The sequence below is a fragment of the Hemicordylus capensis genome, chromosome 1 (assembly GCF_027244095.1).
Source record: "Hemicordylus capensis ecotype Gifberg chromosome 1, rHemCap1.1.pri, whole genome shotgun sequence".
In the NCBI taxonomy this organism is placed as follows: domain Eukaryota; kingdom Metazoa; phylum Chordata; class Lepidosauria; order Squamata; family Cordylidae; genus Hemicordylus; species Hemicordylus capensis.
The window spans coordinates 126,966,253-126,992,050 of NC_069657.1; the positions used below are offsets into that span (position 1 = coordinate 126,966,253).

General features: G+C 44.0%; 1 long non-coding RNA gene across 1 annotated transcript in view; it reads left to right on the top strand.

The window, feature by feature from the left end:
- LOC128340876 (uncharacterized) overlaps window positions 1-25,798 on the top strand; it is a 36,122-nt gene extending 10,324 nt beyond the window's left edge. The window contains exon 3 of the long non-coding RNA XR_008314054.1: window positions 25,672-25,798. This is a non-coding gene — a long non-coding RNA (uncharacterized LOC128340876). The remainder of the gene's footprint in view (window positions 1-25,671) is intronic.

Sequence of the window (25,798 nt, forward strand, 5' to 3'; positions counted from 1 at the left end):
GGACCCCGGCCGGTGCCTGAAACCCCGGGGAGTTGCTGCCTGTCAGAGTAGAGACTATTGACTTAGATGGATCCTGACTCAGCAGAATGCAGCTTCATATATGTGTGTTGACATATAACTGGGACTTGGGGGAGGTGATCAAAAGCATCTGCACATTTCCTCCAGTGAGTCCCTGCACCTTCTTTGTGACATGCTTTGCTGATGTGATGCTGCTATCGTAGAATTGCCACCATGAAAAGTGCTCGGCCCCAAGGAAGCGAATCAGTATCCCAAGGCTCTTGGTTCTACATTCCCTACCAGCATACCATTCGCAGGGCTCTGCCAGCTCCATCGCAAGGCCCTACCAATTCCACTCCCCTTCTCGTTGTCTTGAGCTCTGAGTGGAAGGCTATAGCTCAGGGGTGGCCAGCCTGAGGCTGGACTACAATTCCCATCAATCCTTGCCCCAATAAACTACCCAAGCAGCACTTTATTGTGACTGGGCGTGATGGGAGTTGTAGTCCAAGTACAGCTGGGGCCTCAGGTTGGTCAACCCCGCTATACTTGCTCCATCCAGGATCAAGCTTCATTGGGCGTGATGGATTAAACATGAAGGAATTGCTCTGAAGCTCCCTTCCTCTGCTGAACTGTGCAATGTCACACTCATCTTCATACAATATCATATGCATATTTTAAGGAAGAAATAAAACTTCAACACAATGCAACTTAACATAAAGCTTACATAACTGATTTGATCTTCAATTAGACAAGGTATATCTTATGAAACTTACTCTGTCAGCAGTACTCGCTGTACAATTACAACCAAACACTTAACATCCCTTTCTTATCAATACAGCACCCAAGCCCCTTCAGTATCTTCCCTTAGCAGAGCTGTTCTCCGGGCTTGGAGAGGTAGAATGGAAGAGCCTTCTGTTCAAACCCATTCAGCTGCATCCACCCTTCTTTTGTTTCTCAGTAATGTCCTTGGCTGAAACTGGTGCTGAGCCTCATGATCTATGTTTCCTACTTGCCCCTTTGGGCCATGTGCTGGTCTCCAGCAGGAGGACCTGCTGCTTCTTCCTTAGCCCGACCCATGTTCCCTTCTGCCCTTGCAAATTGTTGGGAATTCTCTCTGGTAGAAGAAACCCTTTTTCATTATAGCAGAGTGCACAGAGGCACAACACAGTGGATTTAGTTAGGCATGTGTGTATGCTGAGAGTAAAGTAACCTGGAGCCAGTTCATAGTTTTAAATCAATATATATGGTATTTATTAAAGAACTCCATTCAATCTAGATAGGAAAGTGAGGAGTTAGGATCTCTAATCTATCTGGCTAGCTGGATGCAGATGGATTCTACATCTCTGCACACATGGTGCAGGGGAGAGGAGCTTGCATGTTGCAAGGTAGAAGGAACAGGAAGAGAAAGGGGATTGAGGAAGGAAGTGGCTGGAAGGAAGGAATTCCCTAAGATTAGCAATCTACATTCCAAAGGGATAGTGTCAGAGCAGTAGAGAAGGGATGACCAATGTCTTGACCCTCTAGCCTCTGACTCACTAGTCTGTCCTCCACTGTCATTGAGACAAGAGACAGCGCAAAGTCCTTCATTTCCAACACAAATGTCCACTCAACTCCTTCTATGCTTTCAAATCTTCCTAAGCATATGTCACATACAGTCAGTTTGTACTGTGCTGAAATGCTCATGCATTGTTTTTACATCTTTCTTTTCTTCCATGATGGAACTCAAGAAATGGCATACATAGGGTGTCTAGGCAGTCTCTAGTAGGGACAGACAAGCTCTGCTTCAGTTGCTCCATCACCATGTACCTTCAGTTCAAATCATGTCCTGGGACAGCCCATCCACCCATGTGGACCTGTGCACCCTTGCCTGCACCCCCAAAGAATGACCCAGCTGTCCTGGGGCAGCTGGAAACTGGACCAGGACCTTGAATTCTGCATGGGTATAAAGGTCCGACCCAGTGTCTCCCCACTCCCCTCCGTCCACATAGCTGGGACATGGCACATCGAGTGCCTAGATGTCCTTTGGGTGCTTGAAAGTCTCCACAGGGAATGAGGGTGGGGAAGTTTTGGGGAGTCTGTTCTATCTTTTACCATTGAGAGTTGGGGCCCCACACAAGCAGGGGCCCCTTGGGTGCATGAGTGGGCTGGCTCAGCTTGTGAGCTTGCAGTCCAAGGGTGGGGCAGTGCACCCTTGAGAGGACTAGCCTGCTCAGCAGCAAGCTGCTAGACAGCAGGATTTTGGTTGGGTCTGCATGGACTGCTTTGCTCTGGTTACCCCTCACACCATCTACATAGGTTACGGTGGGACAGATCCCCAGCATCCTTTGCCCTCCATCATCTACATATCCCCTCCTACAACATCCCCATATCAACTGCCCCAGGATTCATGCTTGTGTGGGACTAAAAGGGTGTGGGACCCCTGGGGAGGGGTGCCATTGCTTGCAGAATAAGTGCTGCCATGGCACAGCATGGAAGGGCATTGCAGGGCATTTAAATTGATTTAAATACCCTTTCCATGCCAAGGGGGGTGCAGTGCTCAAAAAATGCATGATTGTGCTCAATGCGCCCCCTTCGAGATCATGGCCAAGCACGGCCGCCCCACTGACGTGGTGATGCTTTCCCCACCGTTTGGCCATGGAGCTTGCTGGGATCTGCCTCAGAGGCCGAACGGCAGGGAGGGGCTCTCTCCTGGAATTGAAGTTTGGCGTGCCACAATTTGATGGACGTCTGCGACACAATTTGGAATTTCAAACTGAAACTGTGGGTTCACCTGCCTCCAGTTTGGTGTTACCTATGAACCAGGGCCTGTGTGTTAGTTACCAGCTTGAGCTAACCACATTTATTCTGAAGTCAATGCCATTAGTTCCATGAGGTTCACTAATAATAATAATAATAATAATAATAATAATAATAATAATATAATAGAGAAATAGAAAAAAATCACAAAATACAAAGATCTACAAATTGAAATTGAAAGGCTGTGGCAGAAAAAGACCAAAATAATCCCAGTGGTAATTGGCGCCCTGGGTGCAGTTCCAAAAGACCTTGAAGAGCACCTCAACACCATAGGGGTCACAGAAATCACCATCAGCCAGTTACAAAAAGCAGCTTTACTGGGAACAGCCTATATTCTGCAACGATATCTATAACAATTGACAATAACATTCAGCCATCCCAGGTCCTTGGGAAGGACTCGATGTCTGGATAAAACAAACCAGTCAATAACACCTGTCTGACTGTGTAAACAAGAGATAATTCAATTTCTATACCGCCCTTCCAAAAATGGCTCAGGGTGGTTTACACAGAGAAATAATAAATAAATAAGATGGATCCCTGTCCCCAAAGGGCTCACAATCTAAAAAGAAATGTAAGACAGACACCAGCAACAGTCACTGGAGGTACTGTGCTGGGGGTGGATGGGGCCAGTTACTCTCCCCCTGCTATATAAAGAGAATCACCACAGTAAAAGGTGCCTCTTTGCCCAGTTAGCAAACTTACTTAGTTTTAAGTAAGTATGCTTAGGATTACAGTAAGTGTAGTGGCAAATTACAAGCTACATTCAAGTGTGTGCAACATGACTCCCAACATTTTTTTAATTATTGAAAAACTGCCTTTGAAGACGGCAATTTTGAGCAGTGCAAGAGGAGCCAGGAATGATGGTGGTGCTGAACCTTTCCCCAGTGACCATGTTTATGTTCCGCATCACCCTCTCCACACACTTATAAAGGTAAAGTTTTGCCATCGGGTCAGTGTCGACTCCTGGCAACCACAGAGCCATGTGGTTTTCCTTGGTAGAGTGCAGGAGGGGTTTACCATCATGCCATTTTCAGGGGCATAACTACTATTAGGCAAGGGGAGGCAGCTGCCTGGGGGCCCCCCACGCCTCAAGGGGCCCCCCAGAGGCAAGTCACATGACTATATATTGTGATGTGTGTGTGTGTGTATCAGTGAGGGGCCCATTTTAAAATTTTGTCTCTGGGCCCACTCCAGCCTTGTTACGCCCCTGGCCATTTTATAGTAAGATATAATTGCCAATGCATTTCCAGAGTGGGGACAAGGGGGTTGCTCTCACCCAGTTGAGCCAACATTAACATTGGATACAACTTGTGCTTTGATTTCTGTTTGCATACACTGTATGCGCCTATTCCCCCCTGCCATCTCCCCACAGAGCTCCTGTGTGGATGCCCATGAAATTGCCCTATTTGTTCATGGTGCCAGCTAATTTCCCCCCAGATGAAATCAAAGTACCATGACAACTCTAATCTTACTAGTATAACACTAATTTAGCTAAAGTATCTTGTGTAGTCGGAAGCATGTATTTAATTGCTGCACACATAGCATTGACTGTGAAGCAAATATTAAAACAAATATTAAACAGAATGCGCTTATTCAATTTCTAGTTTGAGAAGGTCAGTCTGTCAATATTCTCACACACTGAGTTTCTCCAGTCATGCAACTGAGTATGTGATTGTTTTATGACACCCTAATAAAGGAAATAAAACAGTGTTTCAGTTCTGCCCCCAGATTTTGCCTGCAGCATTTCCTGCACTCTGTGGCATAGAGAGCGGAAGGGCTGGAGAAAGAACACTATTGAATGGTCCAGTTCACACCCAGTCTTGTGATTCATGTGTATCCTGGGGAGAGTAACAAAGGCCTGAACAGTATACACTTTGCCCACTGTTTCTGCAGTGCATCAGAAACAGGTGAAAAATCATTGCCTGGATTACTGTTACTGAAACACTTTTTCTTGGGGCTGCAAGCAAACAACACCCCTCCATGTGATTTGGAGTTGCAGGCTTGCAACCTCCATCTTGGATACTTGCGCTCATCTTGGAGACCATGCACTCTGCACATGCCCATACTTGGCAAACTATGCAATTTGGTTGCTTGGCACAAGCACATGTGGGGCAGATCTGCTTCAGGTCAGGAGAACAAATGACTGAAGGGAGACCCCCATGGTCTCTCTTGCAAAAAGGGAGGAAGCTAGCAAGCAGACTTGGGTCAAAGAGACCTTCTCAAATGAAATAGCTAGCTTGCAATGGGGTTAGTTTCACTCATTGCTTCCACAACTACTCAGAGAAGCATGGCACACCCCCAGCCTCCTATCACCACGTTAATGAGCTGGCGAGGACCCAGAGGTAGGAACAGAAAAGAAAACCTTTCTCTCTCCTAGGAAGAGATGTCCTGGTCTCCCATAAGGCTTTTGAGTTCACCCATCCAGTACCCTACACACACCTCTCGACTAGCCATTACACCTTTTTCTTCCTAAAGATCACACCCACTTGATTGGTTCATGTAAACATGAACTTCTTTGTTACACACAGGTTTCAGCCACTGGAATCAGGGCACTTGATGTGCATTGCCTCAGGATATGTTTCTGAGTACAAATATTCCTGGCCAAGCCACATGGCCTTGGGATCAGATTTGGAACCAGACTCCCCATGGATCTTTGCCCTGCTGGTTCTCAAGGGTTTGTGTGGCAGCTCTTTGCTCCTCACCCTTTCTTCTTCCCACTTTTCTACTACCTTCCTTCTGCTGCCTTCCCCCTGCGAGGAAATCTATCTGCACACCTCAACCTGCAAGTGTATCCAATATAACAATGGATCGGGACTGGTAATACTAACTGATTGGGACCAGTAATACCAACTTGTATTACCAGTATTACTAACTGGTATTACTGGACTGGTAATACTAACTGGAATTCAGTTAATACTAACTGGAGAGCTGGTCTTGTGGTAGCAAGCATGACTTGCCCCCTTTGTTAAGCAGGGTCTAGCCTGGTTGCATATGAATGGGAGACTTGATGTGTGAGCACTGTAAGATATTCCCCTTAGGGGATGGACCCGCTCTGAGAAGAGCATCTAGGTTTCAACTTCCCTCCTTGGCATCTCCAAGATAGGGCTGAGAGAGACTCCTGCCTGGAACCTTGGAGAAGCCACTGCCAATCTGTGTAGACAATATTGAGCTAGATGGACTGATGGTCTGACTCAGTATATGGCAGCTTCCTACATCCCTATGCCTATCCCTTTAAATCTCCTTGTTCCCTTCTCTCTCCTCTCTAAGTCTTCATCTTGGTCCTTTCTCAAGTAAAGCCTTAAGCTGATTTAATTGACAATTTGGACCTTAAGCTAAAATCCCTCTATGTGAGCCTCTAGTTAATACTGTTATTTGAGATTCTATTGCCTCCTCATCTTGCCTAACCAATCCTTTTATTTTCTTGTCTCCCTATTATCCCTAAATAAATCTGATCGTACCATATTTTTATCTTCTCCTTATTTTCCAGACCAAAACCTTGCACACATTTATTCTGTAAATAACTGTTTCACATAGTCACACTGATTCCCCACGTTAGCTCAAAAGCCTGATTTGAGTGTTTAGCCAGCACTCCAGAACAGTTTCAGTAACATTACAGTGTTAGTATCTTGAGGAGAAAGTCTGCATGGAACAGCTGATCAGCATTTTCCCAGTCCAGACAGGGAAAACTCCAGAACACCACACAGAGAAATCCCAAATTCAGTAACTCAAAAAACTGAAATGTGTAACTGGAATAATGCATGCAAATATATTTACATATGTGAAATAAACTGGAGTCTGGCAGCTGAGTGTCATAAAAAAACATGGTTAGGGAAGAGGACTATGAAAATGAAGGAGAAGAGTGCAGGGGCAGAATATGTAAGGTAAGATTGACGTGAGTTGAAGGATGCAGTTGTAGTGTATTGCTTCTGTGGGTGCATATTAGCCGAGGTGCAACTAGGTGATTTTGGAGCCTGGACCTAAAGGCCTTTGGAGCCCCCCCCCCCCCCCCACCGCCTGCACCGCAAGCTAAGCATCATCCCCCTATGTACACAAACTCCATGACACACACAATATTTTTAACACATGGGTTCTTGAGGGCACAAACAGCAACTGAACTCACAAGCATGTAAGAATATAAAACAGATATTTATGCAAATATGTGTTAGCAGAAACATCTCAATATGCAACTTAACATACTCCTACCCCACATACTTCTTTCTCCACTCCCCCTTCTAAGGTACCTGGCACAGGTCACAATCACACTTGGCCGCCTGGTGCAGTGCGGCACGGTGATCACACCACCCAGGACAGAGGATTTGGAGGCCCTGGACTTCGGCCCTGAAGTCCAGGGATAAGAGTGCCTCTGCACACTAGTCAAGAAGGAAGTATGGTTTGTGGGACAGACAGATGTGAGTGTCACACATGTGCCCTGTCCTTCTTTAGAGAAGTAGCACTCTCAAGGAGCTGTTGCTTCACAGCATTTCTTTTCGTATTTGCTTTTGACTGGATCAGGTGAACCTGAATTGCCATTGCTGCAACGTGTTAAAGGATTTAACACATTTACCCAGAAGTAAGATGCATTGATTTTCAATCAGGTTTTATGTCTACGTAGATATACGAATATTTCTACACTGCTTTTCAACAAAAGTTCCCAAAGTGGTTTACGTAAATATAAATAAATAAATGAAATGGCTCCCTGTCCCCAAAGGGCTCACAATCTAAAAAAAAACATAAGATAAACACCAGCAACAGTCACTGGTGGGATACTGTGCTGGGGATGGATAGGGCCAGTTGCTCTCCCCCTGCTCAATAAAGAGGATGATCTCTTTAAATAGGTGCCTCTTTGCTCAGTTAACAGGGTTAATATCATAGCATTAGGAGTATTGCAAGGAGAATAACAGAAGAGTTTCAGAAGAGTCCCAGCAAGGACAGACATCTGAACACCAGGCACAAACATTATGGCATAAGACTATAATAGATATTGCACTGCCCTAGACCAGTTCTGTTCACAATCCCAGATGTAGACTTTAATCCAGGGGTTCCCAACCTTGGATCCCCAGATGTCACTGGACTACAACTCCCATCATCCACAGCCACAATGAGTAAAGGCCCTTCTGGCTGTGGGTGTTGGGAGTTGTAGTCCAACGACATCTGGAGACCCAAGGTAGGAAGCTCCTGCCTCAAACTAAACTGACACCTGCTTGTGTGGTGTTAAGTGATCTCCTTTGCTCTGCTTCCCCCCCTGCCTTAAAGTCCTCCACTTCTGTTACTGAAAACCTCCGCTTCTGTTACCGCAGTACTTGCTGTCATTCTCCCCAGCACATTTTTCTTACAGTTATAGGATCATTTCTGTCATAATGAAATATTTCAAAAGAAACCACAACTTAGAAACTTCAAAATGCTGGATGGAACAGATAGATAGGAATCAAGCGGTGACTTCTTAAACACTTACTACATAGGATGTGGTTGCCTACAGCTTCTGGGCTAAGGTCACTAACTTTTCAAACCAACCTCAATGGCTTGCCCTAAACAGCAGCTGGTTTCGCAGGAATCAGCTGGGGGAGTTTGGTTTTTTGTAGAGAGAAAGTCATAAAAATAAACATTAGAACATACTAATTGCTACAGATCAAGCCATTTAGGGGTGAAAAAGCCCCACAGCTACAGAGGTCTGTTGAACGCTGGCAATCCTATTCAAGGTACTGTGTATTTGGTTACCCCACACCCGTCTTTTAAACTTGCCTGCTCCTGGGCCTTTGACAGCTCAGCGCGCAGAAATGTAGGACAACACGTTTCCAGGTATGGAGAGAAGTGTTAGAAAATGCTTTCCTAGCTAAACTTCTGTATATCAAAAGGAAAGATTGTGCCATCGAGTCAGTGTTGACTGGTGACCACAGAGCCATGTGGGTTTTTTGGTAGAATACAGGAGTGGTTTACCATTGCCTTATCCCACGCAGTGTGAGATGATGCCTTTCAGCACCTTCCTATATTGCTGCTGCCCGATATAGGAGTTTTCCATATTCTGGGAAACACACCAGAGGGGATTCAAACCAACAGCCTCCTGCTCTCTAGGCAGGTTGCTTCCCCACTGCACCATCAGTACCTCCTCTGTGTAACAGCCTGCTGTTAAAAACACATCAGCAAGATCTGGAAGAATTGTTGGGAATTATCTCTGGTAAGAGATACCCTTCTATTACAGCAGAGTGCACTGAGGCACAACACAGTGGAGTCTGCCTAGGCATGCAGACATGTATGCTGAGAGTAAAAGAAACTTGGAGCCAGTTCATAGTTTCAAATCAATATAAGGAGTCTTTATTGGTGAACTCCATTCTAGATGGGAAAGTGGAGAGATAGGATCTCTTATTTAGCTAGCTAGCTGGATGCAGAGGGATAGTTTCTGCATCTCTGCACACATGGTGCAGGGAGAGAGGAGCGTGTGTGTTGCAAGGGAGAAGAAAGGGAAGAGGAAGTGGAAGTGGAAGTGGCAGGAAGGAAGGAAGGAAGTCCCTGAGAGTAGCAATCTACATATCAAAGGGATAGTGTCAGAGCAGTAGAGAAGGGATGACCAATGTCTTGACCCCTGTAGCCCTCTGATTCACTAATCTGTCCCCTTCTGTCATTGAGATATGAGACAGCGCAGAGTCCTTCACTTCCAACAAGAATGAGATTACAACCGTAGCCTAACCAACTGTTCAACTCCCACCTGTTCCCAAAGGAAAAGTTGGGACTGTAGGGTTGCCATATTCTGGCTTTCCAAATCTAGGTGCCTAATTTGCATATTATGTAAATTGGCTTGAAAATAATTTTTGAGCAGAAGAGTGACTGCACGTTTTGCTCCACAACTCCGCTTCTACAAGGGCTAGAGCTTAGCTTATTTTTTATTTTATTTTTTTTTATGAACACTGAAATCCGGGCGAATCTGGTTGGGCTAAGTAATCTGGGTGAGATGCTTAAAATCTGAGTGAAACCCGGAATTCCAGGGGGGCATGGTGACACTAGTTGGGAGACTTATCTACATTTAAAGATGACTTCTTCAACAAAGATCTAATAACAACTGTTTTCAGGCTAACAGATACTACGAGGATACCAGGAGGTCAGGACAGGATGAAAAAACCCGAAAACATCCTGATCTGGTGGTGTGCATTTAACAGCAGCCTGATATACAGGAATTAGCATACAAAGCATTTCTCGCAGCATGGTGATAAACGTTATCATCTGCTAAGTACTGTGGACTGAATAGATGTTAAAGCCCCCGGCTACAGGGACTAGTTTAGAAGTTGGCAATCCTGCCAGCAAAAGGCCTAGGTTCTCCTGACTTGCTGTTACCTAGAAAATGAGGATCCATGTTAATTAGTTGCCTGTACAAACACAGGAAGCTGCCATTTACTGAGTCAGACCATAGGTCCATCTTGCTCAGAATTGTCTACACAGACTGGCAGTGGCATCTCCAAGGTTGTAGGCCGATGCTGCTAGGGAGGGAACCTGGAGCCTAGATGCTCTTCCCAGAGTGGCTCCATCCTCTCAGAGCAGAGGCGTAACTAGGGAAAACGGCGCCCGGGGCAAGCACTGAAATTGCGCCCCCCCCGCCACGTCCCCAACATACATCTGACTGACACACATGTTTCAGAAAACTTTTATTTTAAAAATTTAAAAAATTACAAAAATTACCAAAAATTTCAAAATGCACTACATACTTAGGTTTTTCCTCACAACAACCCTGTGAAGTTGGCTTGTATCTCAAACATCAGAATTATGATGCAATGATGGTTATTATGATTATGATGCCCCTCCCTCATGCCCTGGTTCTGTTCCTGACTTTCCCTTGTGAGTGACTGTATTTTAACAAAACGGAAACCAAGGACTCCAAAGTAATTCGAGGGACTAGGGTGATAGTGCTAAAGACTCCTTATTCTCTCGCTGTTAAAGAAAGACTCCCCTTTTCCAAAACCGCGCGCTATTTACACCAGAAAAGGTTTCAAATGGAGGGGGAAGCATTTATGCATTTATGCTTTGTTTCATGTTACGATTTCAAAGTTAGAAAAACTATAAAAGGGCCATTTTAGAGAAGATATGCACTGCCTTAGTTGCAAATCCTGCTTTTTTGAGATTCCCTGCAATTGAATAAAGCAATCATATACACCTTTGCTATTTAAATTGGTTGGAGAGTATTTATGACAATAAAAAATGAAATGGCATTTCAGATGCAACATTGGTTGCCTAAGACCACTCAGATTTAACTAATCTTCATCACATTGACAAAAAGAGCAATTAAAATTAAAATCCATGACTAAAACCAAACCACTTTGGGGTTGTTTTTAATGAAAGGTGGTATATAAATTTAACAATAAATGTTTAGAACTATATACTTTCACCCCCTGCCCAACCTACAATTAATTCCAGCTTATTTTCAAAGGGCTTCAAGTTTTATTTACAAATTGCTTGGCAGCACCAATGTTTAAGTAATCGCTAATTGCTTCTAATGATAGTTTTACTTATTGTTAAATTTATATACCACCTTTCATTAAAACATTCTCTGTTCATCTGATTTTCAGTCTGGTTAATTAAATCGGTGGAGGTTTAGACTTTCCTGATGGGCTGAAACAGCTAATCCATTTTGATGATGACATATAATTAAATTAGCTTGCATTACATAGTGAAAAAGTCCAGGAAGGGAGAGATGGGGGGATGTGGAACCCAAGGCTCCACATCCCCCCATCTCCCCCTCCCTGAACCTTTTCAGTTAAAATGTGGTTAGATTATAGGGGAGGAAGGACTTGAATGAGCAAAAAGGGGAACTGGTTCGGGCGTTCAGGAAGTTGTTCAGAAGAGGGAGTTGTTCAGGAAGTTTGCTCTGGTGCGTGTCCTCCTCTGGACGCATGCGCGACTGGTGGTGGGGCGGCGGGGCACGCCGGGGAGTGAGAGTCAGAGACTTGGACTACGAAGACGCCGCGGCACCCAGTGCTGGATGAGCAATGACAATGGGGGGGGGCCGCGCGCGCCGGGACTGGGGGAGGGGGACTGCTCTGCAAAAAAATAAAATAACATAAAAATAAAATTTTTATTTTCGACAAATCGGCGGGGGCACTTTTTGGCGCCCCCTGCCAAGTGGCGCCCGGGGCACGTGCCCCCCCGCCCCCTATAGTTACGCCTATGTCTCAGAGGAATAACTTACAGTGCTCACATGCGTAGTCTCCCTTTCATATGCTACCAGGGTAGACCCTGCTTAGCTTAAGGGGACAAGTCATGCTTGCTACCACAAGACCAGCTCTCTTCCCACAACTCTAAGCACCTTTTAAGAGTTGGTAAAACATTGGTAATAAAACTGAACAAAATTGGTCTGAGACCCACCATCCCCCCAAATTTAGACTGCATTCAATCCAAGTTCATTGAATCTGAGTGACGCTGCAAGAAAAATGATCCAGACAGGATATGTCCTATCTTTAAAACCCCCACCTTGGCTATTGTAAAGAGGTTGCCAGAGATGGTTGAAACGAAGGCAGAGAAGGCGGTTTCATCTTTGTTCTGTTTAGCTAAGATGAGATTGGCTGTCCTCTGAGGAGGGAAACTGGGAAGTAAAGCTAGTTTGGTAGCTGCCTGGCCTGTGGAAATGAACAATAAGATGGTCTAGGAGTGGGCAGTGCAAAGGATTTAACCACTGATAAGAAAATGACTCTTTTTGACACGAAACAGTAATCTCCTGATGGGAAAACCATGGAATTCTATGACTAACCTCCCAGTCCCAGGGAGAGTATTGCAGCAAGCTACTGTGTGAATTATGTGATTCATTAAGCATACTCTGATGTGGGTGTGTATTACTTCTCCATGGCAACACAATAGTATCTCTTTCTGAGTCTCCCTGTACTCCACCCAGGCCTTCATACTTTCCTTTTGATGATGCTGAGAGTAGGAATGGATGCATGGATGACTGCATGGAGGAGTCTGTATGGGAAAGAGAAACTGAAGGCCAGCAGAGCAGCACAAATCAGCCTTGCCCTAATTTAATCTTGGGGGTGGGGGCAGCCTTACTTGTGCAGTTTAGGTCCCCCCCCTCCACCCTCCTTATTGTACTGCCAGCCCAACTACTCAGATGGGTGGATGCATACAGGGGTCTGTACCACATCACCATTTAGTCCTGATGGGACTGCTTTTTCCTGATGCTGTAGAAGTAAAGCATAAAGCTGCTACCATGCCTGTCCACCTGTTACTGTAAAACAACATGTGAACAATCTTTGAGTTTTTCTCTTTGTGTGGGAAAATAATGTTGATACTTATTCTTATTTACATACTTGCAGTCTGAACAGTCTGAGTGTTGTCATGATTATTGCAAATTAATTGAGGTAAACGTTTCTCAGACAATTTTCTTAATTTGCATTTGTTTGCATTTTATATTTTCCTAACTCAGCATATTTCAACACTTCAGATTATGGATACAGTTGGCTTTATGGGTTTTAGCAAAGTGTAAAAGTGCTATACCTAACACAATGGAAGTCAAACTCATTAACGAGACTTGCGTTTAGTTTTTATACATCTCCTTCAGAGTCAAATTTCAAAAGAAGCTGATTTAAAAATCCAACCTGAACTTTTTGTTATATTTTGAATTTATACAAAACTTAATTTTAATGCTCAATGTAATCATTTGTGGGGGTTCCCAATACTTCCACAGGGCAAGAAAAATCCACAGAAAGCAAAGGGGATAGGCAACTCCATCACAGCCTCTTTTCTAAGCCCATGAAGGGACATGATCTCAGAAATGAATACTATGTGCATCCATGCTTCTTTATATGGCAGCTACAGACTAGAGGAGGATTTCTCTGTTGCTCAGCTTTTAACCATCCAAGCTTCATATTACAAGATGCATTGGCTGGAATGCTGAATTTGCATGTAAGGAACCCATATTTAAATCCCAATTTAGCTACGAAACTCACTGGATGTTCTTTGGCGTGTCACCATCTCCCAACCTAACCTAATTCTCAAGGCAGCTGTAATTAATTTTTGTTGGGGGGGGGGTCAAAGCTTCTTGGAGAAAGGGTGGGATTAGAAATACAATGGAAAAACCCAGCCTCAGTGGCTAACAATAGTTAAATTGCTGGGTTTCAGCCAACCTAGAAGGTGACTGGTTTGCAATTCTCTGTCCTTTGGTTCCAGGTTCTCTAAAGCTACATACACTGTCCCCGCCCACTCCCTGCCCAGAATAGTGTCAGTTTTGATGATACTGGTGCTCTGGGGCAGGCTGTGCAGAGATCAGTGCTCCTGCTCAAGCTATTACTGCACTAAGCAGTATGAGATTTATGCTGAGAGTGTACTGTGCGCACAACCTAAAGCGACACCAGTTCATGTTTTCTGTCTCTTCCTTTTAACACTTAGAAATCTCAACAGAAAACGTAAACATTGCCACCTTTCTCTGATCTTAGTCCTTTCTAAAAATACCTGAATAATCTTTATTTAATTATATTTTCTGGTACTTATACTCAACACTCTAATTAAGGACATATCTGCACAGCCAACAATCAGTTGGTTATCAAGTTGAGGGTAACTTTGTGTGTGGTGTTAGGGAGCTCATTAGAGCACTAGGCCCATGACTGCTTTATGCAACCATTTTAGCATGTGGCACCCACAATAATAGCTTGGCCATGCTGACTTCAAGTCAGCCATGTGCTGACATGGGTTGAATGCAGCTTCTGGCACACCACAGAAGCCACCCTGAATGTGAGCTGCTGCTGCTGGTGTACTAAGAGTCCAGGCTGAATTCAACTTGCGGCAGTGCATGCACAGAAGCAGCACAGATTAGCACTGCATCCCACCCACACCACCCCTGCAACTTACTGAGATGGTCATCTAAACATGCCCGTAATCAGTAACTCACAGTTAAACATTTTTTATTTTTTTCTCAGAACACTGAAGCCTAATTAGCAACATTTATTCATTACATTTATAGCCTACCCTTCCTCCAAGGAACACAGGGTGATATACATGGTTCTCCTCCTCTCCCATTTTATCCTCACAGCAATCCTGCGAGAGAGGGGAGGCTGAGAGAGAATGACAGGCTCATGATACTACACATTTAGGTTGGTTTTGTGACACTTTCATAGTCATGGCTTCTTCTAGCAAAGAAACCTGGTTATAGTTTGGTGGCTGAGAATTCTGTTAAAGATCCCTATCCACACATACCCAAACTATAATTTCCAGGTTTCTCTCCGTGTCTATTAAAGCAGTTTAAGTCTGTGGTGTTGGCATCATGCTCCTAGGGAGCATGCCAACTTCATGGCTGAGTGGGGACATGAACTCATGTCTTCCTGAGCCTAGTCAATGCCACTGCACCACACTGGCTCAGACTTCCAACAGTGTAAGCGCTTGTTGGTCTTAACAATCAATCAGTCAATCAATCAATCAATCAATCAATCTTTATTACGGTCACAGACCAGCATAAAGTACATTTTAAAACCTGAGTAGCAATAGATTTTACACTCTAAGACTATCATAAGATGATTTAAAATATACGATACAAAATATAAAAGATGCTAAAATATATTACTAACGTAAAATGACTTTAAAATATAAAAAAATAGGTATGTGACTGCACTAAAAATCTAGCTATGGCTCTAATAAGATACATTGTAGTCTCTGGTCTAGGCTACATTTTGATTTAACTACGGCTGCAATAAGAAGCAGAGGAATAAACCATGTAGCAGTACCCAGGATCACATTGCATGCTTATAAAGTAAGAAAATATCTAAAAAGATTTAAAACATATAAAATCACGACAGTCATTTAAAATAATAAAAGCTCATATGTTTTAAAAGGATATCATATAATATATACAAAAATATAAGGCAATATATAAGCCAGCTAATATAAGCCAGCTGACACACTAAGGCAGTAGCCGTGGCTGTCCTCTAGTTCATAGAGGTGGGCTCTGGGCACGCATGGTCATCGTCCACCAAATATTAATCACTGCCGCACAGAACCTGGCGACACTGTAGGTGGCAGCAGGGTTGCTATCAGAGAGCAGCAAAGGGGTGTAAAACTGGTCCGTTCACCCAGGATAGCCCTGCAATAGTGGTAAGATGAGGGAGGCACAGATGTCCCTGTAGAACAGGCTCTGCAGAAGAATGTGTCCTGTTGTTTCTACTTGCCCTGAGCTGCAGGGGCACTTGTGCTCTGAGACTGGGATCTTCCTATAGCGACCTTCATGCACTGCTAAAGGAAGCACATGGCAGCACGCCAGCGTAATGGCCCTCCTATGCTCCAGTTGCATTAGGTATGACGAGGGGGCACTGACATACCTGAGTCCTTCACTTACAGGGAGGTTAGGGGCTTTGTCTATGTCAGATTGACGCTATATATCTGTAATACATTGTTTGATGAGTGCCTTGGTGGGGTCGTACCCCAAGTTAACTAAGTGAAGCGACCAGGGACTTTATTTTATTCATAGTTGTCTGTTTCCAACTGGGTTGGAAGTCACCACGTAGCATTAGGGGGTCTAGGCCTGAGGGGGAAAGGGAGAGTTTTAGCCAGTAGTTCAGTATGGTCATCCATACCCTTGCCTCCATTTTCATCAGACCTGTCTCTAGTTGCAGGATAGCATTAGATACACATCTTGGTACTTGAAGAACTGCTCTTAGGAACTTTGATTGCACACATTCCAGTGTGGAAAAGTTGGGGAAGGGGCCGAGCTGGGCACCATAGAGTAACTGTGCTATCGGTTTGGCTTCATACAGTTTCAGCCCTGCGGGTATATAGTGGCCACCTCTTGTTGAGAGGAACTTAAGAATAGAGGAGGAGCTCCTCTGTGCATCTGTCTATCTATCTATCTATCTATCTATCTATCTATCTATCTATCTATCTGTCTGTCTGTCTGTCTATCTATCTATCTATCTATCTATCTATCTATCTATCATTTAGTGCTGCATACATGTGTCTTCCTAGAGCTGGAGGAATGCAGGACTATTCCAGATATTTAAAACAAGGGACCTGTTCTATCTTATGCCCATCTATAAACCAGGAACGGGTTTGGGGCCTTTTGGCAAAGGCCATGATTTTGGTTTTGTGGTAATTAAGCTCCAGAAAATCTTCCTTGCAATACTGGGCCAATGCCTTCAGTGCTTGTTTGAGGCCAGTTGGGGTCCTTGAGAGTATTGCTGCATCACCCACATATAATAGCATGGAGATGTAGGCTCCGGCGAGTTTAGGGAGATGGAAGTCTAAGTTGCTAATTTGCCCCACCATTGTACTGATGTAGAAGTTGAATAGTAACAGTGCCACAATGCAGCCTTGTCTTACACCCTTTCGTGTAACGATGGCACTAGTGAGATGTCCCTGCTGGTTGCACCTTACCTTGAGTGATGTTTCAGTATGTAGCATACGTATTAACAATCGCTGGTCGATCGAGGAGGCCTCTAGCTTCTCCCATAATTTAACTCTTGAGATGGAGTCAAAATCCGCTTTAAATTCAATGAAGGCTATACAGGGAGGATGTGTTGGAGGAAGAGTAGTTTTCAGCAACGTGCTGGAGTACTAGGCACTGGCCGATAGTAGATCGGCCTTCACAGAAGCCAGCCTGCTCCTCTGCCAGCAGATTTTCTTGCTCCAACCAGTCCCATAATTTCCAGTGCAGGTGTCTCGCATAAAGTTTACTGATTGTGTTGAGCAGACTAATAGGTCTGTAATTGGCTGGGTTGTTTTTACTTCCCTTTTTAAAGATGGGGACAATTATTGCGGTCCCCTAGTCCTTTGGGATGCAGCCATGTGTATCAATGAAGGCCAGAACAGGGTGGGGTCACAATTCCAGGTTGTTTTTAATGGCCTCTGGTGGAATCAGGCCCTCCCCAGGGGCCTTCTCGGCTCTCAGTTTTGAGAAGCACATTTGTTTTAGCTGTAAGCACCAGAAATGGCCATAGAACAAGCACCTGAGATTAAAATATAACTGAAGCAGAAGAATTAATGACTCACCAGAGATAAGAAACCAGCATCCTCCTCTTATCTCATTGCCTGCAATGAATAAGGAAAGATTAGGCTGGAAGTTCCCTTTAGATTCCAAGCACATGTGCTCAGTGTGACATATGAGCCCATTTTATATGTGTACTCTTTCCTTGCCTATTTCCATTCATTAATAGGTCTTGATAACTGAATGGAGCCACCCCACACCCTGCTTCCACCAAGAATGTCTAAGCATTCTGCAAGTTGATTCATAAAAAGGACTTTGGAGTTAAATAAACTATCAGTGGATAGAGCAGCTCCGTGGCCACATGAAGGCTTCTTGCATGTTGACAGATGATTGTGCTCCTGATATAGCTGTAGAAATAACTCACATTCAGGAAGGAGTAGAAAGCTGGCTGTTCAAAGCAACTTATCTCAACCTTCCAAAGGTCTCACAGGGTGTACTTAAGCAGCACAGTAAACCACATTGTGTGTACAGGGTGCAGCTCCACACCTGTACACATCCATCTGCTGTTACATTTGAGCCAAAGTGAAGATTTGTCACTTGACTGGATGACCTTGTGGAGCTACAGTTTTGTAGGTTGCTATGGAGGTGGCAGCTTTCTGAAATAAGGGACATCCATTGTGCAATGCATTGTGTTGGACACTCTGATTTAAACAGTGATCTTTTAAGAATAAGGGATGTTTGATCTCAGGCAAATACGTTTTAAACTGGCATCTAATTGATGTCTTGAAACCCAGTACTTTTAAGTGCTGAAATCCCAGCAATCAATGGGATATCCAAAGATTGTAAAAAAAAGAAAGAAAAAAGAAAGTGCTGAATGTCATAATAATTCAGTTTGTCTTTTCACTTTCTTAGCTCATTACTGATGAGCAACACTTTTGTTACAGAAACAGCTTATTCCATGAACTGCACAATCCTTGGACATTTCTGTCACACTGACTGATCAGCTAGAGTATGAGTCAGGTTTCGAATAAGTCAGTAGTTTCAGTGAGCCTCAGGCAACAATTAATAAGAATTTCCTCTGGGATATAGTGGGCAATGAAAACTAAAGTCAAAGACTATATTCAAATCAATGTATGCAATGTTAGCTACTTTGGGAAAGCCTGTTTTAATCCTGTACTGTTCTGATAAATGTACTGCATTCTGATTAATGTACCCCACCCTCTATCCTAGAAAGATCACATTTGGTAAAAGTGTCAGTCCTACAGGGATAAAATAGAACCTGAGCCAGAAGAAAATAGCAGCCATCCAAACTCATAAGAACTCTTAGGAATCCAGATTGAACTCTTTCAAGTGGGCCAAAATTGGAATACGGACCCAATTGCGCTCCATATAAGAATTGTGCTAATGGCTTAGCAGAGAATAATGTAATGGCCACAGAGAAGAAAACGCCCTCCTTGGGCACGTTGGAATCTTAAAATTGCCGCAGCACTTCTCTGGGCCAACGTAACAGCATGTTTAATTTGCACAGTTTTCTATCCATTGGGAAAATGAATCGAATGGGCCTAGTTTGGTTCATTTTTTCCTTTGCTCTAAAACAACTACATACCCAACCCCCAGCCCCTCATAGAAGTTTACACTGAAATTTATTTTGGATTTCCTCTCTTTCTGGAGAGGCATGATGTCTGCTTTCTTGTTATGCTTTCCCCTTGTCAGTTGCTTGCATTAAAATTATGCTTGCTTCTCCCACATGTATAGTAAAATGTTAGTGAGGCACATCACATGGGCATTGAGAAGGCATATAATCTCTGCTGGGATGATTGCTAGTGTCTCTTACGTTGCTAAGACATTACATTAGGGCTTTTTAGAACTCACAATGAGAGGAAGCAAAGTCTATGACAGGGCCCCTAAGAAGCTTTTTACAATGTTGAGCAAGGCGTGTACAGGTGTTCAGCAAGAATATGAATAGCTGATGGCAGAAGGGGAAAGTGGAATTCATTGTCAAGATTGCCCCATCAGTAAATATTAGCTTAGCCAATGCAAAGAGAGCCCAAGTCTGCACACCCATGCTTCTCTTGGGAAAAATGGCTGAGGAAAAGGAGGAGTCATCAGGAGGCATTGGGAGCTTGGAACTGCCATATGCTACAAAGGTCTCTTGCTCAGAGTTACTCTACTTGTTCTGATTTACTTGGTTAAAAGAATAACTAATCCAAACACATGCTTACTTGGCTTCTTCCATGTAAAAATGAATTCATAAATCATGAGAGCTACCAACTGGATGATGGGATACCTGCATTAGAACAATTTATGACAGTGTATGCACTCTGAGTTGCAAATTTGCATTATAAGGCTGCTTGCATCCACAGAGAGATGGATTTGCATCCTGTAGGAAGAGAGAGAGCAGTGATATTGAGTTTCCCCCCACTACCAGAACCCTGCACAACTTCGTGCCTTTTCCGTGGTAGATGCCCTTCCCAAGGCAAAATCAGCATGGTGGGATCCAGTCAGACAGTAGCCTTATTCATACACTACCTTGTACTTGCACCCAGATGTCTATTAGCTCACACATGTTTTTGTGTGAATGGCTGTATCTGTATTTATTTTAAAAATGAACCTGGGTACAATCACTTCAAATGCACTGTACATATAGGAAGTGTAGTATTGTACCTGCATTCAACATAACACTTGCATAACAGTGCCTATGTACACTGTATCCTCATTCTATGAGTGCTGAGCATAGGCTTGTGAACAGGGATTTTCTGAGTTTACCTCAGAACACTTATATGTGTTATACATAAAACACATAATTATGTACACTTATGTATAGTGTACATAAGACACCACAGGGCAGTCATAAAAATAATGGTTTATATTGCACCTGAAGGGTTATGAGAAGCCACTAAAGACTCCAGAGAAAGGTCATGACAAGCTTCTAAAATCCAGGCCTTTGATCTTTTTTCCACACATGATACCGACAAGAACCTTTGATCCTCTTTCACACTATTTGTGCTGCATATTACTGTTAATGTCATAAACTCTTTCTGGTTTCTCAGGTTGAGGCAGTGGCCAGGAGTGCTTTTTATCAAAAATCAGCTATGCCCATTTCTGGAAGTAATTGACCTTAAAATGGTAGTACATATGCTGGTGACCTCCAGGCTTGACTACTATAATGCACTCTACGTGGGGCAAACTATGTACATAGTCTGGAAACTACAGCGCAGCAGCCAGGTTGGTCTCTGGGGACAACATGCAGGGACCATACAACACCAATTCTGAAAGAATTGCACTAGCTGTCGATAAGTTGCCAAGCAAAATACTGAGTCCTGGTCATTGCCTATAAAGCCTTGAACAGTTTAGGTCCAGGGTATTTAAGAGACTGCTTCTTTGTCATGAACCCTGCCACCTATTAAGACCATCGGGGGAGGTTCAATTATAGTAACCACTGGCTCGTCAGGAGGCGACTTGGAGCCAGGCCTTTTCTGTGGCTGCCCCAGGGCTTTGGAATGCACTCCTTGTCAAAATGGGAGCTTCTCTATCTCTGATTTCTTTTCAAAAGACCTTTAAGACACACCTGTTTTCCTCAGGCTTTTAATTAAAATTATTTTTAAACTGTTTAATTTTTATCCTGTGAAATAATTTTAACAAGCAGACCCGGTGCAGAGTGTCTGCGCCCTCTTCCCCCGGGCGTCTCTGATGCCCACGCAGCCCGCTTCTCCCCCACACCACAGCTTCTGGCCTGGCGGCCCAGTTGCCTCCTCACCCTAGCAGCTAGCCCCGCCGCCGCCTCCCTGCCGCGGCCGGGCCCGCCACTGCCTTGCCTGCCTCTTCTCGCTGAAGCCGGGCCCGCTGCCGCCTCCCCAAAGCAGCCACTGCTTCACCTGCCTCCCCGCCGCTGCCCCCCAATGCGGCCGCCGCCTCCTCGCCTGCCTCTCCTCACCGCCATTAACTTCACAGAGGCCAACTGGTGCCCAGCCAATCAGGTGCCTCCCTCGCTGGCACGCATAGCCTTGAGCTACATCCCCATGCATGGCTGGTGGCTGGGTAAGAGAATTAAGTATAATGATTGTTTCACCCTGGGCAGCTGGGAGATGCCCCGCCGATGTGCAGGCATAGCTGGGGGGAGTGCTGGGATTACAGCAATGGCGGCGATTGGAGGAGGAGCAGGTATGGACCTGTTCTCCTCCACTTTAAAGGGACTGTGTAAGCCCTAGTTTTAAAAGGGATGTGCCTGTGATTCAACCGCTGAATCATGTTTCGGCACATTCCTAAATGGCAAGTCATGAAAACAGTCTTGAACTAGGTTGCCATTTCTTGAACCTGAAGGAACTTAGTTAAGAGTTGCATAGCAGAGAGAATTTCACCACAGTTTTTTCTGTCAGAGACTAGCAGTTAAAGGAGAGAGGTTTTCTATCAGAAGTTTTCTATCAGAGACCAACACCTCTTGCCCTTTATGTAATTCTAAAATACCAGGGGAAAGAGCAAGGATAAGTAGGTTAACACTCCATTTCCCCCAATACATTAAAAATGTACATTTGGGGAATCCTGTTATGAAATACTTTCTATTTCAGTATGGCTGGTGAAATCATTTATTTATTCAGATGTTTAGCCTGCCCCTTCTCAAAGACATCTGGTGGTCCACTGTGTGGATAGTACAGTGAAATTTTGCCACCTTAATATAGGGTCCCAAAGGCTATTCCACACTAATAGTTCTTGCAATACCTCCAAAGGTGCTCAGGCTTGAACTTTGGTGAGTCTGCAATGGGAAGGGACTTCCATAATGATGTTTATAATACTGTAGTTGTCATCTTCCCCCCTCTAGATTCAAGAGATACAGTTGATTCCTTCTCATGCATGAGAGACTATCTTCTCTGTGGAATCCTGATCCTCCTCCTCCCTCCCTGCTCCTCCTCCCTCCCTGCTCCCCAGCCCTCAGCTGGGATTGCATAGTTTTGCTATCAGAAATTATTTATGCTATCTCCAGTTGACAGAGCCAGTGTTTCTCTTCTCTGGAGTGATTGCCCTTTCTTATGTAGTGGAAGGAATGCTTTGCTGGCAACCCCCCACCCCCACCCCCGGCCCTGGCACTTGCCTGCTGTTGAAAACGAGAAGCAATCATTCTGCAATTGCCAGCAATTGCCGCCTTTGAAAAAGCAGTCTCTGTTCTGGCTGTGTAGGGTACCAGTAGTTTAAAGCAATTTCCTGGAAATGCCACAGCTGGTCATGCCACCAGAATTAGGAAAGTTTGCAGGGAAGAAATTGCATTCCAAGTAGTCAGAATTTGTAGTCAGTGCTAGCTGTGTGGGGAGATAACATATCAAGGACACAGCAGAGTCTAAGCTGCAAGTGTTCAAATACCTCATACTTCCAAAGATTTATTCCAATTAAACATGGTCTTGGAGATTATATACTTATTGAGACAGAAGCATGCTGCTGCTTTTAAAATGCACACATTATGATTACGCTATCTGGTTTAGGCTAGTTTGCATAGCTGCTGTTTCTCTGGATGCTTCACTTGAATGCATTTGTTTTACAAGCCCAGTACCATTCCCCCCTGCTTGGATCTGAAGAATAATACAGTCTATGTAGCACTACCTTGTGCAGGCATCATTGAAATTAACTGACCTTCCTAAACTTCAGTGCCTAATAAATGCTGGATAAAAATACAGAGCAAGGTACACCAAAAGAAAAGCCAAACAAAACCTCCCAACTAATTGCACCAGTGCAACAGGGAAGTGGCCATTTTTGCCAAATTCCCCTTCCCTGGGAAGCCCTCTGTGCCATCCGACAATATGTCCCTGAGGATTGTGCAGCCCTCTGGGACATATTATTGGGTGGCACAGAGGGCTTCCTGGAGAAGGGGATAACTCTCTTCCATCCCATCATCCAAAGAAGTGCCATGCTTATGCCTGTCCACAGCTTTGAGTGACAGAGAAGCTGAGTGGCTGTTAGCATCTGTCTCCCTGCCTGCATCCTATTGACCCTGTCTATCCTCACACCTTGGAGATGTCAGGTAAGACCCCCTACCTTCTAAAGACTCTCTCCTGAGTCCTTTTAAAGTTGCTTGCAACTCCCTAGGGGGTCCCAACCCATAGTTTGAGAACCCCTGCAATAGATAAGAAACTAACCATGTGGTGGAGGTAGGCAGGCAGTGAAGACACTTCTTGCCCAGGGCACTAGTTAGCATACATAAACTGTATAGTGGGAATCATGTTGACCAAGCAAATCACCAAACAAGTGCACATATTACTTCTCTATGCGATATCATGCTAAGGAAGCACAGACTTGAAGACCTATCATTTGTACTGGAGAGGACCTCATTACTACATTTACATAAAATCTGAATAAATGTCATATAAATTACCAACTCCTTTTGTCTGCAGTATAACATTTTTAAGTCAGTCAGCATGTAATATAGACACATTCCATCAAAAACTGCTATTCTGCAAGTCCCATTCCTGCCACTGAGGCTTAGTGCAAGAGGAGGGTGTGGTGGCCCCAGCCCCCCTCAAGTCACATGTAACTAGTTGTTGTAGTCTATCTTGCAATCTTTTCGGTTTCGTTGATTAGAAGTTTGTCCCTGTGGGGATCCTGTAGAGAGTGTGGGGGAAATCAGACTGGAAAGGGAAAGAAAGGAGGAGAAAAAATTGAGTTGTTTCCAAATAAAGCTTAGTTAAACAAACACAAGATGGTTTTGAGTTTATGAGGGAAGCAGCAATAAAACACTAATCAAGCACAACAATTAGTGGCCATGGATGGGAATGCACATCCCCATCCAAAGACACCTCCTGCCAAAGACACTGTTCCACAGTGGGGCCCAGGTGAGCATCCATATTTGCATTGGTGGCATGCTTCTGCAAATGCAGTTTCTTTGCTGAATTGCTATTTTATCGATTTACTTATTACATTTCCATCCCACTTTTCTTCTGTGAAACACATGGTGTTCCAAGTTGGACACTTATCTAGGCACTGACCAGACCTAGATCTGCTCATCTTGAGCAAGGTTGCTGCAGCAGTTCCATTCAGACTGTAATCTTCACTAAGCTGACTATGGTGACTGTCATTCCTGAGCCTAGGAGGCATATAACTGTTGCTCGTATGGAGGGCATATGAACAAAAAGACGCTCAGTTCTGACCACTTCTCAAGATACCACAGCCTAATTAATTTAGATATGGTTAAGGAGGAGAGCTCGTCTTGTGGCAACAAGCATGACTTGTCCCCTTTGCTAAGCAGGGTCCACCCTGGTTGCATATGAATGGGAGACTAGATGTGTGAGCACTGTAAAATATTCCCCTGAGGGGATGGAGCCACTCTGGGAAGAGCATCTGCATGAAGTTCCAAGTTCCCTCCCTGGCATCTCCAAGATAGGGCTGAGAGAGACTCCTGCCTGCAACCTTGGAGAAGCTGCTGCCAGTCTGTGTAGACAATACTGAGCTAGATAGACCAATGGTCTGACTTGGTATATGGCAGCTTCCTATGTTTATTTAGTACATGTTCCTATGTTCCTAATGAATGAAATTAAAACCACACATAATTAATTCATGGCACAATACATAGGGCAATAAATGCCTCTCTGTCTGTAAAACCAGAAAAACTACCATTCAAGAATGAGACTGCAACTTTGCACTTTGGACCTTTCACTGTTCCACAAGAGCCATTAAATATGACTCAGCAGCGACTTCTGAACTTTCAGTCCAATATGCACTGCTTTGAATTGCCATTTAAACATTATCAAGAAATTAATGTTCCACTGAAAGTAAAACCAAAACAATCCTCGACAGCGATTTTACTTTGCATGATGAAAACTATGAACAGCTTTTATAATGCAAACTGATGCTGGTATAGACAATGAACCTGGTATAGCAGCCCCAGTGTAGGTGATGGAACTATTTGCCACCTATCTTTTTTTCCTGTTAAGGAATCAAATGCTATGTTTAAGCACTGCTCTCATGTGAAGTTGGCACAGGATGATAAATGTTCTAAAAACGATTCTTGCTTTTAGTGCAATCTAGAGAATGTACTTGTATGACTTGGAATGCAGAAGACCCAGATCTGGCTGCCCACAGCAAGGACATTCATGCAGCGTACCTTCAAATCAATCAACCTTTATTACGGTCTTTGACTCTAAT